The sequence below is a fragment of the Mustela erminea genome, chromosome X (genome assembly GCF_009829155.1).
Source record: "Mustela erminea isolate mMusErm1 chromosome X, mMusErm1.Pri, whole genome shotgun sequence".
NCBI classification, from domain to species: Eukaryota; Metazoa; Chordata; class Mammalia; order Carnivora; family Mustelidae; genus Mustela; species Mustela erminea.
Genome location: NC_045635.1, coordinates 76,135,724 through 76,154,631, shown reverse-complemented (window position 1 = coordinate 76,154,631; position 18,908 = coordinate 76,135,724). Strand labels below are relative to the sequence as shown.

At 35.6% G+C, this 18,908-nt stretch overlaps 1 pseudogene; it reads right to left on the bottom strand.

Annotated features, from left to right (window-relative positions):
• Window positions 1-2,069: 2,069 nt before the first annotated feature.
• On the bottom strand, window positions 2,070-2,178 carry LOC116583857 (annotated as a pseudogene).
• Window positions 2,179-18,908: the final 16,730 nt, after the last annotated feature.

Below are 18,908 nucleotides of genomic sequence, written 5' to 3'. Positions count from 1 at the left end.
GTATTCTTGGCTGAATGTTTTTCTCATTCAGTACTCTGAATATATCATGCCAGTTATTTCTGGCCTGCCAGGTCTCTGTGGATAAGTCTGCTGACAATCTAGTATTTTTACCATTGTATGTTACAGACTTCTTGTCCTGGGCTGCTTTCAGGATTTTCTCTTTGTCACAAAGACCTGTAAGTTTTACTATTAGATGACAGGGTGTGGACCTATTCTTATTGATTTTGAGGGGTGTTCTCTGAGCCTCCTGGATTTTAATGCCTGTTTAATGTTAATGCCTGTTACCTTTGCCATATTATTGAAATTCTCTACAATAATTCACTCCAATATTTCTTCTGCTCTCTTCTCTCTTTCTTCTTTTTCTGGAATCCCAATTATTCTAATGTTGTTTCGTCTTATGATATTGCTTATCTCTTGAATTCTCCCCTCGTGGTTCAGTTGTTTCTCTCTCTTTTGCTCAGCTTCTTTTTTCTCTGTCACTTGGTCTTCATTATCACTAACTCTCTCTTCTGCCTCATTAATCCTAGCAATAAGAGCCTCCATTTTGTAAAATATTTTATTTATTTATTTGACAGAGAGAGATCACAAGTAGGCAGAGAAGCAGGCAGAGAGAGAGAGAGGAGGAAGCAGGCTCCCCGCTGAACAGAGAGCTCAATGCAGGACTCAATCCCAGAACCCTGAGATCAAGACGTGAGCCAAAGGCAGAGGCCCAACCCACTGAGCCACCCAGGCGCCCAGAGCCTCCATTTTTTATTGCACCTCATTAATAGTTATTTTTTTTTAATTTCAGCTTGTTTAGATTTTAGTCCTTTTATTTCTCCAGAAAGGGCTTTTATTTCTCCAGAAAAGGTTTCTCTAATACCTTCCACACCTTTTTTGAACCCAGCTAGTGTCTTGAGAATTGTCATTCTGAACTCTAGATCTGACATATTACCAATGTCCATATTGATTAGGTCCCTAGCCTTCAGTACTGCATCTTGTTCATTTTTTTTGTGGTGAGTTTTTCCATCTTGTCATTTTATCCAGATAAGAATATAGGAAGGAGATAATAAAATACTAAAATGTTGGCAAAGACCCCAGAAAATTTGTGTTAACCAAATGAGAAAAGACCCAAAGTCATGTTGGAAAAAAGAGGGTAAAGAATTTCAAAAAAAAAAAAAAAAGAAAAGAAGAGAAAAAGAAAATATAGGTATTAGACCAGTGAATAGAGCAGAGCCACCCACTTAATTTTGGGAGTACTTTGGTCTCTTAGAAGAAATTACCTCTCAAAATTGTAAAGAAAGAAAAACTTTTATGTATACATATATATTAAATTTATATATATGTATGTACATATATGCATGTATATGTAATATATACATATTTAATATATTATATTAAATTTACATATATATTATATTCCATTGCTTCATCATGTTTACACTTATTTTTGTGTATATTATAATATATATAAATATTTATATATATATGTATCCCTATTTTGTGCATACATATAACATGTATTAAATATATATTATATTATATATACCCTTATTTTTTGTGTGTATATATACTATATATATATAGTGTGTGTGTGTGTGTATATAATACATCTATATGTACATACATATATACATATGTATATATGAATATATAATATATACATATATATGTATAAATATATGTATGTCTATGTATATAAATATGAATGTATATTTACACTTATATACTATATATATTATATATAAAAATATATATATACTATATAGAAATTTATATTTGTGTATATATATTTATATACATTTATATACATTTATGTTTGTGTATTATATATAAATATATTTTTATATAATATATATTTATATAGTTCATATACATATATTTATACACATATATAAATATCTATATATTTGTATATAATATATAAATTATATAAAATATATATTATATAAAAATATATTTATATATAATACACAAACATAAATGTATAAATATAAATATATGCAATATATAATATATATTTATATAATTATATGTTATATAATATATAATTTATATACACACACACTAAAATAAGGGTAAACATGATGAAGGAATGAAATATGGCTGTAAAGATTAAAAAAATTTTAAATATTCTTAAAAAGGAGTTGATAGGAACAGATACTACACTCGCTCTTAGCCAAAAGGCCGAGAAGCAGTTGAGATCAGGAACAAGACAAGGATGCCCACTTTCACCACTGTTGTTCAACATAGTATTAGAAGTCCTAGCAACAACAATAAGAAAACAAAGAGAAATTAAAGGTATCCAAATTGGCAATGAAGAAGTAAAACTCTCTCTATTCGCAGATGACATGATTCTTTATATGGAAAACCCAAAAGACTCCACCCCCAAACTACTAGAACTCATACAACAATTCAGCAACGTGGCAGGATACAAAGTCAATGTGCAGAAATCAGTGGCTTTCTTATACACTAACAATGAAAATACAGAAAGGGAAAGTAGACAATTGATTCCATTTACTCTAGCACCAAGAACCATAAGATACCTGGGAATAAACCTAACCAAAGAGGTAAAGGATCTGTACTCGAGGAACTACAGAACACTCATGAAAGAAATTGAAGAAGACCCAAAAAGATGGAAGACCATTCCATGCTCTTGGATCAGAGAAATAAACATTGTTAAAATGTCTATACTGCCTAGAGCAATCTATACTTTTAATGCCATTCCGATCAAAATTCCACCGGTATTCTTCAAAGAGCTGGAGCAAATAATCCAAAAATTTGTATGGAATCAGAAGAGACCCTGAATCACTAAGGAAATGTCAAAAAACAAAAATAAAGGTGGGGGCATCACATTACCTGATTTCAAGCTTTACTACAAAGCTTTGATCACCAAGATAGCATGGTACTGGCATAAAAACAGACACATAGACCAGTGGAACAGAGTAGAGAGCCCAGATATGGACCCTCAACTCTATGGTCAATTAATCTTTGACAAAACAGGAAAAATTATACAGTGGAAAAAGACAGTCTCTTCAATAAATGGTGCTGGGAAAACTGGAAGAAGAATGAAACTCGACCATTCTCTTACACCGTACACAAAGATAAACTCAAAATGGATAAAAGACCTCAAAGTGAGACAGGAATCCATCAGAATCCTAGAGGACAACATAGGCAGTAATCTCTTCCATATCAGCCACAGCAACTTCTTTCAAGATATGTCTCCAAAGGCAAAGGAAACAGAAGTGAAGATGAACTTTTGGGACTTCATCAAAATCAAAAGCTTCTGCACAGCCAAGGAAACAGTCAAGAAAACCAAGAGGCAATGCACAGAATGGGAGAAGATATTTGCAAATGACAGTACAGACAAAAGGTTGATATCCAGGATCTATAATGAACTCCTCAAACTCAACACACACAAAACAATCATATCAAAAAATGGGCAGAAGATATGGACAGACACTTCTCCAATAAAGACATACAAATGGCTATCAGACACATGAAAAAATGTTCATCATCTCTAGCCACCAGGGAGATTCAAATTAAAACCACATTGAGATATCACCTTACACCAGTTAGAATGGCCAAAATTAGCAAGACAGGAAACAACATGTGTTGGAGGGGTTGTGGAGAAAGGGGAACCCTCTTCCACTGTTGGTGGGAATGCAAGTTGGTGCAGCCTCTTTGGAGAACAGTGTGGAGATTCCTCAAGAAATTAAAAATAGAGCTACCCTATGACCCTGCCATTGCATTCCTGGGTATTTACCCCAAAGATACAGATGTAGTGAAAAGAAGGGCCATCTGTACTCCAATGTTTATAGCAGCAATGGTCACAGTTGCCAAACTGTGGAAAGAACCAAGATGCCCTTCAAAGGACGGATGGATAAGGAAGATGTGGTCCATATTCACTATGGAGTATTATACCTCCATCAGAAAGGATGAATACCCAACTTTTGTAGCAACATGGACGGGACTGGAAGAGATTATGCTGAGTGAAATACGTCAAGCAGAGAGAGTCAATTTTCATATGGTTTCATTTATTTGTGGAGCATAACAAATATCATGGAGGACAAGGGATGTTAGAGAGGAGAAGGGAGTTGGGGGAAATTGGAATTGGAGGTGAATCATGAGAGACTATGGACTCTGAAAAAGAATCTGAGGGGTTTGAAGTGGCGGCGGAGTGGGAGGTTGGGGTACCAGGTGGTGGGTATTATAGAGGGCGCAGATTGCATGGAGCACTAGGTGTGGTGAAAAAATAATGAATACTGTTATGCTGAAAATAAATAAATTAAAAAAAACATTAAAAAAAGGAGTTGATAAGTTAAGTTGGTTGGAAGAATAAAGAAAAAAAAAGTAGAGAGAATTTGCTCAGGCTGGAGACTAGAACAAAGCCCTGTGCTAGATTTAGGGTATATTTTGGTCTATTAGAAGAAATGGTATCCCCAAATTTTTTAGAAGAAATAACCCTATGTATTTACAAAAAACAAAGTTAGATACAATGAAGGATAAAGTATGATTATAAAAATGAACGTTCAAAAAGCTTTTTTAATGAAAGTTATTGTTAAGATAAACTAGTTAAAAAATGTTAAAAGGGGAAAGAGTAAAAGTTAAAAGAAAATAGAAGAAGAAAAATATAAAATTAAAAAAAAATAACTTTGCATGACTAAAGAATCACCAGGAGAAAACCATTAATTCCATGATTTGCTTTCTTCTCTGAAATTCCGCTGTTCTCCTTGATCAGTGAGCTTGGTCTTGGCTTAATTTCTTGCTGATCTTCTGGGTGAGGGCCCTGTTGAAGTGATTCTCAAGTGTCTTTTCCTGAGGTGGAATTGCACTGCCCTTGCCAGGAGCTAGGCTAAGTAATCTGCTCTGGTTCGCTATCTAGAGGCTTTGTTCCCTGAATGCTTTCCATAGAATTCTGGAGGATGGGAATGAAAATGGCGGCCTTCTAATCTCTGCCTGAAAGAGTGGAGAGCTCAGGGCCCCACTCCTCAGTGCACAGTGCACCCTTGGAGAAAAGCACTAAATCACTGCCATCTCCCTGGCCTCCGGCTGCATGCCAAGCTCAGCCGGCCTGTGAACGAGTATCTCTGTCTCTGGCACACAGCGCCCCCCCCCCCCCGGAGTCTCCAAATCCAGCAGATCACTGCCGCTCTTCCAGGGTGGTCTCCCCAGATCTGCCACTTGTGGGGTGCCTGCTCAAAGAGCAGTGGTCTGGCTCTGCCACGGGTCACAGTTTAAGGTACCCCCGAGCTGATAGCTCACTTCTAGGCTGTCTCTGTAGCCAGCTTCCCTGCTCTAATACCTGTGAGCTCTGTGATACTCAGACACCAACCGATCTTTTGGTGACCCCACAGGACCTGAGACCATGCTGTCCCCATGAAGGTTCCACCCCCACTTAGCCTCTGGAGCAATGTCCTTAGTGGACAGACTTTTAAAAGTTCAGATTTTGTGCTCCATTGCTCCACCGCTTGCCAGGAGCTGGCCTCTCCCCCCATGGTCTATCTTCCTGTCGCTTTGGATTTACTTCGCAAATCCTACCTTTCCAAAAGTGATTTATTTTCTGTTTCTAGAATTGCTGCTCATCTTCTCTTCGATCCCCTGTTGAAGCTGTAGGTGTTCAAAATAGTTTGATAAACTATGTAGCTGATCTCCTGCTACCTGATGTTATCTCAGCCTATTTCTCCTCTGCCATCTTCAAGATACCCCTGTTGAGATATTTTTGAGTTCTGATTACATTTCTTTGTTGGTTATCAGTCTGTTCAAGTGTTCTGTTTCTTCCTGCTTCAGTTTTGGTGGTTCATATGTTTCTGGGAATTTATCCATTTCCTCTAGATTCTTCAATTTGTTGACATATGTATTTTTTTTATAATATTCTCTTCTGTTTGTTTTCATTACTGTGTTGTGTTGTTGGTTGCTATTTCTCCTTTCTCATTTGTGATTTTATTTACTTGGGCCCTTTCTCTTTCTTTTTCATAAGTCTGGCTAGGAGTTTATCAATTTTAGTATTTTTTTTTTCAAAGAGTCATCTCCTGGTTTCATTGATGTGTTCTATTGTTTTTTATTTTCTCCAGTTTCTTTGTCATTGAGTTCTGCTCCAACCTTTATTATTTCCCTTTTTCTGTTAGCTTTAGCCTTCATTTTTTCTTTTTATATCTCATTCAGGTGTAAGATTAGGTTCTTCATTTGAGATTTTTCTTTGTTCTTGATGTAGGTATGTATTGCTATATATTTCTCTCAGGACCATCTCTGCTGTGTACCAGAGGTATTGGACTATTGATTTTTCATTTCTATTTGTTTCCTTTTTATTTATTTTTTGATTTCCTTGCTAATCCACTCATTGCTTAGCAGCATGTTCTCTAACCTTCATGTATTTGGGGTCTTTCCAATTTTTTTCTTGTTGTTGACTTCAAGTTTCATAGTGGTATGTTTGGAAAATATATTTGGTATGATCTCAAACATTTTGTACTTGTTGAGGCTGGATTGGTGACCTAGTATGTAATCTCTTCTGGAGAATGTCTCATGTGCACTTGAAAAGAATGTGTATTCTACTGCTTTAGGATGGGGTGTTCTAAATATATCTGTTAAGCCCATCTGATCCAGTCTGTCATTCAAAGACATTGTTTTCTTGCTGACTTTCTGCTTAGATGACCTGTCTGTTGAGGTAAGTAGGATGCTAAACTCCCCTACAATTATTATATTATTATTAATGAGTTTCTTTATATTTTCTCCTAATCATATTTTTTATTTGACTGGTCCCATTTGGTACTATTAATATTTATATTTGTTTCGATCTTCTAGTTGGATAGTACTTTTTATTATGATATGTTGCACTTCTCCATCTCTTAATGCAGTCTTTGTTTTAAAATCTAGTTCCCTGATGTAAGCATTTCTACTCCAGCTTTCTCTTCATCTCTATTTGCATAATAAATGTTTCCTCATCACCTCCCCTTCAACCTGAAGGTGTCTTTAGGTCTAAAATTAATCTCTTGTAGACAGCATATAAATCAGATTGTTTTATTTCTTCTGATATCCTATGTCTTTTGATTGGAAGACTTAGTCCATTTACATTGAGAATAATTATTGATAGTTATATATTTAGTGCCATTGTATTGTTTTGTTCTTGTTTCTGGAGATTTTCTCTGTTCCTTTGTATTCTTTGTCACTTTTGTTCTTTCCTTCCCACTCAAAGAGTCCCCATTAATATTTCTTCCTGGGCAAATTTAGTAGCCACAAACTTCATTAGTTTTTATTTGTCTGGGAAACTCTTTATCTATACTATTCACAGTGACGGCCTTGCTGAATAGCATGTTCTTGGATGTGTATTTTTCCTATTTATCACATGGAATATACCATTATCTTCTGGCTTGCTACATTTCTGTAAGCTGTGGACTTCTTTTGTCTTGCTGTTTCTAAGATATTTTTATCACTAAATTTTGCGACTTTAATTGCAAGATGTCTTGGTGCTGGCCTGCTTTTGTTGATGTTGATGGGAGTTCTGTGTGCCTCTCAGATTTGAATGTTTGTTTCCTTCCCCAGATTAGGTAAGTTTTCAGCTATAATTTTCACAATTAAATATTCCACCCCCTTTTCTCTCTCTTCTTCTTATAATACAAATGCTGTTATATTTGAAGGAGTCACTGAGTTCCCTAAGTCTATTTTCCTGATCCACAATTCTTCTTTCTCTCTTTTGTTCAGCTTCATTATTTTCCATTATTCTATCTTCTATATCACTTATTTGTTCCTCTGCTTCTTCCATCATTTTGATCATTATATCCAGTCTGTTTCAAGTCTCAGCTATTACTTTTACATTTCTAATTATTTTTTAACTCTTTTATCTCTACAGTAAGGAACCCCCTGAAGTCTTTCATTCTTTTCTCAAGCCCAGTGAGTATCTTTATGATTGTTGCTTTAAATTCACCATCAGGAATATTACTTATATCTGTTTCAATTAGGTCTCCTGCCATGACTTTTTCTTGTTCTTTTATTTGGTATGAATTCCTCCATCTTGGCATTTTGTCTGTGTCTCTGTCTTCTGTATGTTAGAAAACCATGTTATGTATCCTGCTCTTGAGAGTAATGGCTTTCTGAGGAAAAGGCTATATAGTGTCCAGGGCCTGGTGCTTCAGGGAATGTCTGTGTTGTGTGATGTGTGCACTCTTTCTGTTTTGTCTTTTTTGTCCTTCAGGCCAGTCATCTGCAGAGGCTCTCCTTGCCTTCAGTGGATAGTGTTTGGTCCCTGTCCCCATTGTGGTTAGTTTTTACTAAATGTTTTCTAGTATACTTGTTAAATGAAGACTGATACTACATCCACTAGAATTGAAGCCTTACAGAACTCTCTGTTTGGGAGATGTAGTGTGCATAAAGGTTTGTGTTGGTCTTCTAGGAAAGGGGCCTGTTGCAATTGGACTTAGGCACACTTGCCTTAGAAAAGCACTACTAGCAGAGTGCGGGAGGAGGGAGATGATGGTTCCACAACCAGTGTTGGCACTGTGTTGTTTACAAAATGTTATGTTGTGGGTGGGGCAGAGACAGAGACATGGTACCATCCATGTCCCTAGAGAAAGGTCTCTGTGTTTGCTGCTTTCACAGAAGCTCTCCCTGAAAAGCAAATAATCTTCACTTATGTGTCCCAGGCATTTTTCAGATCACTATTTTCTTGCTATCTCTGGATTGCTTGCCTGCCTGGAGCAGCACAGTGCACTTTGGGATCTATCCAAGTCAAGTCTTCTGACTTTTTTTTTTTTTAATTTATTTTCAGTGTAATAGAATTCATTGTTTATGCACCACACCCAGTGCTCCATGCAACACGTGCCCTCTATAATACCCACCACCTGGCTCCCCCAACCTCCTACCTCCCGCCCCTTCAAAACCATCAGATTATTTTTCATAGTCCATAGTCTCTCATGGTTCATCTTCCCTTCCAATTTTCCTCAACTCCCATCTCCTCACCATATCCCCATGTCCTCCATGTTATTTGTTATGCTCCACAAATAAGTGAAACAATATGATAATTGACTCTCTGCTTGACTTATTTCACTCAGCATAATCTCTTCCAGTCCCGTCCATGTTGCTACAAAAGTTGGGTATTCATCCTTTCTGATCGAGGCATAATATTTCATAGTGTATATGGACCACATATTCCTTATCCATTCATCCATTGAAGGGCATCTTGGTTCTTTCCACAGTTTGGCAACTGTGACCATTGCTGCTATAAACATTGGGGTACAGATGGCCCTTCTTTTCACTACATCTGTATCTTTGGGGTAAATATGTAGTGAAAAGTCTTCTGACGTTTTAACTCCAAACTTGAGGGACCTACTCTGGTGGGGTCCTTTAATGAACTCCTGGGGAAGAGTCTCAGTTTGTTGGGATAGATACAAGTTTGACAGAGAAGGAGGTTGCACCAGAGTGCAGGGTTGTGGGATTTGTAGCAAGCAGGCTAAACATCCAGTGACAGGGGTAAGAAGACCTCAACAAGTCTCTCTGCACATATGCTGAGGGACAAGGGAGAGAAATGACACCCACAGCCTCTTTTGTTCCAAGAGAGATGTTTCTGTGAATGTTACCTCTCACAGATGAGCTCCAAGAAGAGGGAACAGTCTTTCTTCCATTTGCCTTGGGTGATCCTCAGATTATGCAATCTGCTCCAGGATTTCTCTGTAGGAATAAGGCAGTGCCCTTAGAGCTCTAGCCCAGCCAAACCTGCCAATCTTTAAAACTTGTCCTTGAACCCTGCTGTTTGCAAAAACTCATGAAAATCATTCCCTCTCTTTTACCCATCCACTGGCTTATGGGTTTACCTGTGCATTTTGATTTCTTTCTCCTTTCCTGCAACCAGGGCTCCCTCCCCTCCACAGCATCTGCAATCCATTTGTCCCTGAAACCATGTCTCTGCATTTCTTACCTTCTTTTGTGTGGTCTCTTCTCTCCCTCTAGTTGTAGAGTCTGTTCTGGCAATCCTCACATTTATTTTTTGGGTGTGCAGAATGATTTGATAGTTATCTAGTGTGTTTGAAGGAAGAGACAAACCCAGATCCTCCTACAACTCTGCCATCTTATCTCCTCACCCAAGCATGTGATCTTCATCTTTTAACAGGACTATTTATTCCATTAAAATTTATTGTAAATATTGGTATATTTGCATATTTCTTTGTCTTATATTTTGACTTTTAATTGTCCCAACTTCTCTATATTTTTCTCTCCTTTCTTGACTGCTTTTGATTTATTTTTTCTTATTACTTTTTAAAAAAGATTTTACTTATTTATTTGTCAGAGAGAGAGAGTGCATACAAGTAGGGGGAAGGGCAGAGGCAGAAGGAGAAGAAAGCTCCCCATTGAGCAAGGAACCCAATGTGGGACTCCATACCAGGATGCTGGGTTTATGACTAGAGCTGAAAGCAGATGCTCAACTGTCTGGGCCACCCAGACATCCTATTTTCCCATTACTTTTTTTTTTTTACCATTTTAAAATGTATATACCCTGTACCTATTTCTTAAATGAGAACTCCCCAAAATGTAACATGACTACTTAATTTTTGAATGGCTAAATGAATCAGTGTCATTGAATTCTTCCAATCAATTTAAGAATCATAGAATAGAGGGGTACCTGGGTGGCTCAGTAGGTTAAAGCCTCTGCCTTCAGCTTAGGTCATGATCCCAGAGTCCTGGGATTGAGCCCCACATCAGGCTCTCTGCTCAGTGGGGAGCTTGCTTGCTCCTCTCTCTCTCTCTCTCTCTCTCTCTCTGCAATCCTTTCTGCCTACTTGTGATCTCTGGCTGTCAAATAAATAAATAAATAAAATTGTAAAAAAAATAAAGAGTCATAGAACACATTAAGAACAGTCTTCCCTTCCTACTCATGTTACTGTTGTGTATTTTGTTTTTGTATTATAAATCCTTGAGATATTATTATATTAGTAGAGTCAATATTTACTGGTATTTTTGCTATTCTTGCATTTCAGTCCTTCTATCTGGGATCTTTTTTCTTCTGCCTGAAGTACTTCCTTTGATATTTATTTTAGTGATGATCTGGTAGTATAAATCCTAATATATTTCTATTAGATGGTTATTGTCTTTATTTTACTGACATTCTTAAATTACATTTCTCCTGGGAATAGATTTCCAGATTGATATCTACTTTTTAATTAAGATACAGTGTTATATTAATTTCAGGTGTGCCCAATGATTCAACAATTCTATACATCACTCAGGCTCTTCACAATGTGCATTCTAATCCTCTTTATTTTACCAATGCTTCCACCCACCTTTCCTCTGTCAGCCACATTTGTTTTCTGTATTTGTCTCATTTTTTTGTTTGTTTGTTTGTTTGTTTGGATTCACACCTGTTTTTTCTCCATAAAATGAAGATATAGTTCCACTGTCTTCTGGTTTCCATTATTGCTTTTGGAGTCAACCATCAGTATAACTGTACTTTTTTGTATATAATTTGTCATGTTTTTGCTTTTCTTGCTGCTTTTAAAACCTCTTTGTAGTATTCCTCACTCTCACTATAATGTGCGTAAATGTAGGTTCTATTTATGTAAACTCTTTGAGATTTATTGTGCTTTTAGATTATTATCTTTTTTAAGTTCTGGAAAATTCTTGGTCATTAAATCTTTAAATATTGTCTCTGCTATTTTCTCTGCATCCTTTCCTTTTGGAATTCCAATTATATGGGTGGTAAAACATTTCATTCCCTATTCCATATTCATTAAACCCCTTTTTGGGTATTTTACATCTCTATGTATTTCCATGCAGCATACCAATGATTTTTTAGTTCTATCTTCCAGTTTTCTATGTTGTTAGCTGCATTTAATGATTTTATACATCATTGAGATTTTCAAAATTATTAAATTATAAAGTTATAAGTTAAATATTCTGAAATTCTATAGTTTCTATATAAAAACTGACTACTTTTATTTTCAAACCTCACCTTTATTTTTTTTAAACGTTAAACACAATTCATATTATGTGTCTTATAGCTCCAATTCCTGACGTTTTTATGGGTTAATATTCTGTTGTCTATTTCTGTTGGTTCTCAGTCACGGTACTTTGTATTCTGGTTTTCTTTTCCAAAAAATAGTCACAGTACTTGAATGATTTTACTGGCATAAATGGAAGTTCCATGAAGTTTGATATTTTACAAGCATTCATTAACATGTGAAAAGACCTAGACTCATTTATAACTAACAAATACCTGCCTATATAAAGATGTGCCTCTATTCAATGATATGATGTATTATTCTCCTGGGATTTATTGATTAGGGGATGACAAAGTTATTCAATTGTATTAGAAATAAAACTCAATTGATTTCATATCTTTTAGAAATTGGTATGCTGCACAGTGAGAATGTCCACTGGGTTTTAAATTTGGGGGTTAAAATAAAATCTTCTAAAATTTTGAGGACCAAGTTAGGTTACCAGTTTTTTATTTTGCTAATCAATTTTACTGTTTTAAACCCATGATTTCATATACTATCATCATTGTTTCATACAAGAAAGAACATGTTAACATTAAAAAATAGAAAAGATAAAGTACAATCCTTCTGAAAAAGGGACAATTGGTGATTGAACTGATTAGATAAAATTGTGCTTTTTTTTCTTTTTTTTTAAGAGAGAGAGAAAGTAGTGGGGAGGTGCAGAGGGAGATGGGAAAGAGAGAATCTTAAACAGGCTCCATGTCTAACTCAGAGCTTGTTGTGGGGCTCAATCTCATGAACCAAAAAATATGACCTGAACTGAAATCAAGAGTTGGACACTTACTGAGCCCCCCAGTTGCCCTAAAATTATACTTTTTTATAATTTTACCACAGATCGGTAAAAACAGAAGCTTTAATGACAAAAAATGTCCATGGATGAACCTTTGGTACTCATTATGTTAGAAGCCAAATCTGGAAATTTCCAAATTTTGGAATTTAGTCTCCCTAGAGATCAGTTATTTTCCTCTGTTAAAATAATATAGCCTCTATCCCTGACTCCTTCCTTTTGCCCCCTAAGGCAGACTACTGGTTGCAAGATTACTGATGGTAAATTGTGGCTAGATCAGAGATAATGTATTTGTTTTCCTTAAAAATTTTCTTTTGGGGGCAACTGGGTGGCTCAGTGGATTAAAGCCTCTGCCTTTGGCTCAGATCATGATCCCAGGGTCCTGGGATCGAGCCCTGCATCGGGCTCTCTGCTCAGCAGGGAGCCTGCTTCCTCCTCTTTCTCTGACTCTCTCTCTGCCTGTCTCTCTGCCTACATGTGATCTTTGTCTGTCAAATAAATAAATAAAATCTTAAAAAAAATTTTTCTTTTGAATTTCACACCTTAATACATAAGGTCCTTTCCTTGCTGAAAACTAGCTTCTTCTTAAGTGAGTATTATCAATTTTTTAACTTTTAATTTTCATACTCAGAAGCCTGAGAGTGCTAATTATAATATAATACAAACACTGAGAAAAAGGGCCCAGTCATTTCTAAAATTTCCTCTCCATCACTTATAAAAACAGAATATCTAACATCTCTTTTGTAGTTGTTTCAATCCCTGCATTAAGTTGGAGAAAAAAAAAACTTTCCTATTTCTACCATGCTTCCTTCTTTGTGCACCAACAGATAGTTGAAACACTTCATCACTATTTTATCTTATCTCTCTGTTAAGCATATTTCTCTTGAAATGCTAGAACTGCTCAGCTTTATTATTTGTGAGGTGGAAAATCAGGTAAACTTTTTTTCTTATTTTCTAGTCATCTAAGAAAGAGCACACTTAGTTTTATAGTAGTGATTGTCTCCTTTTCTCACTAACCATAGACTTCTTCCCCAGCCATCCTCATCTCCACACACCCTCACTCCAAGTAGCTGGAAGGAAATTCATTATGTCCTGGACTTTGAAGGGAGCATTTGCTGACATTAGTTTTGCTTTTATAATACCCTTCTACCTCCTGGAAGTAGAGACATCATTAACTTTATTTTAAATGTTCATGTTTATTGCAGGTATACTGAAATGAATGGAACAAGAGCAGATCCACTTGGACTGCAATACTTTGAGACCACATTTTTATCATTCAAATTCTTCAAAGAGTTAATCAATTTTCTCTAGGTATGAATTTAGTTGGAAAGGAAAAAAAAGAATATTTATATGTTGTCAAATAAAAGTTTTAAATTATAAGCAAAAACTGAGTCATGTTGTTTCACCTTCTAATTTAATTAAGTTAACTAATTAAGCCAATTGGCCTAGTTCTTTCACTAAATAGCTTAATCATAGCATTCTTTACTGCATTAATATATTTAAAATGTTTGCTTAATATAACCACTGCCTCCTTTTGCATTACTTTTTTAAACATACAAATATAACATAATTTATAATTTGATTAGCTAATAAATTTAAGTAATCTTTTAAAATAATAGTGTTTTTATATAGACTAAATATATATATATATATATATTTAAAATATATAAAAGATTTTATTTATTTATTTGTCAGAGAGAGAGCGAGCACAGGCAGACAGAGTGGAAGGCAGAGTCAGAGGGAGAAGCAGGCTCCCTGCGGAGCAAGGAGCCCGATGTGGGACTCGATCCCAGGATGCTGGGATCATGACTTGAGCCGAAGGCAGCTGCTTAACCAACTGAGCCACCCAGGCGTCCCTAGACTAAATATATTAACTGGAGCATTTAACCATGCCTTTTCCCCCTCTTCTTATGCAACACTAACATGAGGAGTTAAACATTTTCCAGATGTCTAAGATATTCTGCCAATCAGATTATTTAATTCTTCTAAGTCTCTGGCAAGGTCCTTTTTTCCAAATTATATTAGTAAGGATCAGAATTCTTGAGTGGTGTTCTGTAGAATATTAATTCCTTAAGATGTTAATATGTGTAATATGAAAGAGAAATATATAATCAATCAATTTTGGCAACACTTGCTTAAGTGAATATAAACAGGATTATCTATCAATCTGTGCATTTATTTATTTAATGAGTACTTGTGCTCCAAGTACTGTAATCAATGCTGAACAAAGCAGAACAAGGCTTTGCCATCATGCTTCTTAGATTTTAGGGAAGGACATAGATGAGAAGCTAATATTTAATGTTAATATCAGGTAGATTAAACTGCTGTGAAGTATATTAAAGCAGAATAGGTGATGACGAATGATAGGAGCATAGTTTATTTTAGAAAGGAGATAAAAGCAGACCTCTCAGAGAAGATATTATTTGAGCAAAAAACTGTAATGAAAGATATATCTCAATCTTAATTAAAATTAAGGGGTAATCTCTCAAGATTAGGCATTATGTGTGATCCCTGAAACACACTTCAAGAAATATTAGGCTAGATGTTTATGAACCACTGGTTTATGTAGAGTACATGAATCAGTATGATCGAATAAAGTACAAAGTACAAAGAACTCAATTCACATTTATACTTATATTTCCGTATTTTAACATTAGTATGAGTTCCATTTCAGTCCACTTTTCAAACTTAATTCACTTTAAATTTTCTGTGAAATAGATGAGCCAATTCATCTTAATGAGTATTTGGAAGAAGAGAGACTTTGGGAAGGCATTCCTTTTAAATATTGAAACCTTGTTATTTTTATCGAAATGTCTTTTTCCTTTCTGTTCCATAGGCATTTTAGAGTCAAGAACCATGTAATGTCCTTTTATTTTTGTACTTAGAAGTTAAGAATTCTCTTCATGTTCCCTAGAACAACTTATTTATCTTCTTGCTGTTCTTATAAAATACTTTTAATCATGAGATAAATGAGATTTATGCATGAAAATAATTAAATCCCCTATTTTTCCATATCTCTTATCCACCTATGCCTAAAGTTATAATTTGATATATTTATCCAGTACTTTTGGGTATGAGGTGCTATATAAAACATTATAGAATACTACCAAATAAGTCATAGGTCCCATTATTTATGAGTTTCATGTTGAAGACAGACTACACTTGGTATGAACATGTATCACTTATTTGTATGTGAAAGGCTGTCTATTATAGAAGTATATTGTTATAGGGTTATATGCTAAAATAAGTAAAGAGATTTTCATACCTATATATTTGTTGTTTTTGGTGAAGGATGCTAACCTCTACCATAGCTATGAAAAACTATCTATCTAGGTTGGGAAAAGCTAGTAGGGAGGTCAATTAGTTAGTCTCGCTTAAATCCATATTCCAAGGAGGCCCTAGGAAACAGGAATTCAAAGGATAAAGTCTATTACAGTTCTTCTAGAAGTTTAGTGATTTAATTGCAGTCATGCAAAGTCTGGGCACTGTGGGAAAAGCTGTAGTGTTTGTGTTGTGGCCTGAGACAGCCACCGTTTCTGCATTAAATAAATGAAAACTGGTGTCCCTGCTGGAAAAACGAGGTGAAAGAATGCATCCAGGTTGTGATCATGACCTCTTTTCTTAGCCATACCTGAATACATTGAGTTGATTACCTGACTTTGCCACTTGAATGGCTCAGAAACAGTACCTTAAATTCAACATATCCAGAATAGAATACACAGAATCTTCTAAATATGTCCAAACTATGGTCCTCATCATGTTATCCTAGTATTCTTCATACCACCATACATAAACCAAAAAGATAGAGTTACTCGTGATCGCTTCATCACCTTTACCTCTACATCCAATCCATCACCAAATCCTGTTTACCAATTCCTAAATATTTCTTGAAACCACCTATTTGCTTTCTTCTTTAATTAAATAAACCATTATGGGGCGCCTGGGTGGCTCAGTGGGTTAAGCCGCTGCCTTCGGCTCAGGTCATGATCTCAGGGTCCTGGGATCGAGTCCCACATCGGGCTCTCTGCTCAGCAGGGAGCCTGCTTCCTTCTCTCTCTCTCTGCCTGCCTCTCAGTGTACTTGTAATTTCTCTCTGTCAAATAAATAAATAAAATCTTAAAAAAAAAAAACCATTATAACTATTATGAAACTTCCCTTGTACTAAATAAAGTAACAACATTCTAAGAGGATCCACTTTGAATCTTGCTTTCTTTGTTCATTCTTATTAATTTAATCAATAGGAGAATGGATAAATAAACTGACATATACAACAACATAAGTGAGACATAACACAAATATGTTATTTTGAGTAAGAACATCACAAACCCACATCCACACCCTAATACAATTATTAGTTATGCTGAGTCAAAGAAGCTAATTTGAAGCTGGCATATTGCATGATTCCACTTATTTTTTTTATTTTTTAAGACTTTATTTATTTATTTGTCAGAAAGAAAGGGAGAGAGATATAGAGAGCAAGCACAAACAAGAGGAGCTGCAGGCAGAGGGAGAACCAGACATCCTGATGTCTGACTCAATGCCAGAACCCTGGGATCATGACCTGAGCTGAAGGCAGCCACTTAACTACCCAGGTGACCCACATGATTCCACTTACATGAAGTGCTGGAAGTGCTGGAGTAGGCAAAACTAATCTGAGGTGATAGAAATCAGATCAGTGGTGGCTTCAGGGAGTTAAGGGTTGAATGGGAAGGGAAACAAGGAAATTTTCATCATGATGAGAATGTTCTGTAACTTGATATATTTTCATCAGAACCCTTAAGACATGAGCATTTTACTATATGTAAATTATACCTCAATAAAAAATAATGAATATCTGATCACCTTGCCTCCCACACTCAAATTCAATGATCTCTTATGTTATTAAGGTACGACTAAAATCTTTCATATTCCCTAAAATATTTTGCTCTTGCTTTCTTCGTCAACCTCAACTCCTGCTGTATTTCCTGTATTCCAGTAGGTCTAATCTTTTTTTTTTTTTTCAGTTTATCAAAATGTCTTTGTGTTTCTTGGCTCCACGTCCTTGTATATCCTTTTCTCTCAGCTTGGAACTCCCTCCTTCCTCTAGGCTTTGCTTAGCTAACTGACATTCATTCTTCATATTTCAATTCAAGTGTCAGTTCTTCAGAGAAGTCCTCCTTGACCTTCCTAACTAGGACAATCTCTTCTATTAAATGTTACCCAGTGCTCCTCTACTTCATAACATTAGCATTCCTAGAATTGCAGGATTTTTTTTTTATATTTTTTTCACAAGGTTTGTCTGGATTACTATATTGTGATCTTCACTCTGACATAGTCTGTGTCTATTTTTGTTTAGAATCTTGTCTTTAGAATCCAACACAATGCATGGAACATGATAGGCACTCTATCTTTGTTTGGATGGATGGATTAATAAGCTTGAAGAATGAATTCCTAATCTCTGGTATATTTAACAGGATAAATGAAACTAGAGTGAATAATATAATCATAAAGAAATAAATTATGAAAATAATCCTAAGGAGGTAGGGACCTGATATTTGTATCAAGATATTGTAGGGAGTTTGGTGTGACACAAAAGAGAAAGTGGAGCAAAAATTCAACAGTGCTGGAGCTATACCACAGAACTGTGATTCTTTTGATGAAGCAGCAGTGTTCAGCATGACAGAAACAATAACTTAGAAAAGAGAAAACTTAGAAAACACAGACAACCAATTAGAAAAATAAAGCATAGAAATCATGGAGAAACCTGCTTTGTCTTACTAGCTGGAAGAACTTTTCTATCATTAAACTTTCTATCCTTTAGATAGGCTGCCTTGTAAGGTATCTCACAGATATTATTTAAGCATTTTCTGGATTGCTGTCTGTGAATGATATGGCAGAAAAACTGTTTACACTAGATGGGAAATAGTACAAGGTAAGTTTGCTTCTATATAAAAATTCCATAATTTTAAGTCTTAAGGTTTTATCCTTCAGGCACTAATTATTCAGTGAACACATAAAGTGAAAATATAAATAATTGTATGATGAATCGCCTAAGGAGATGAATGAAATACTTCTGGACTTGTGAAAACCAAAGATCTCTTCTGGCTGGGGAGACCAAACAAAGCATTTTTATTGGAGAAGTTAGCATTTGAGCAAGGCCTTGAGAGAGGATAGAGTGTTCA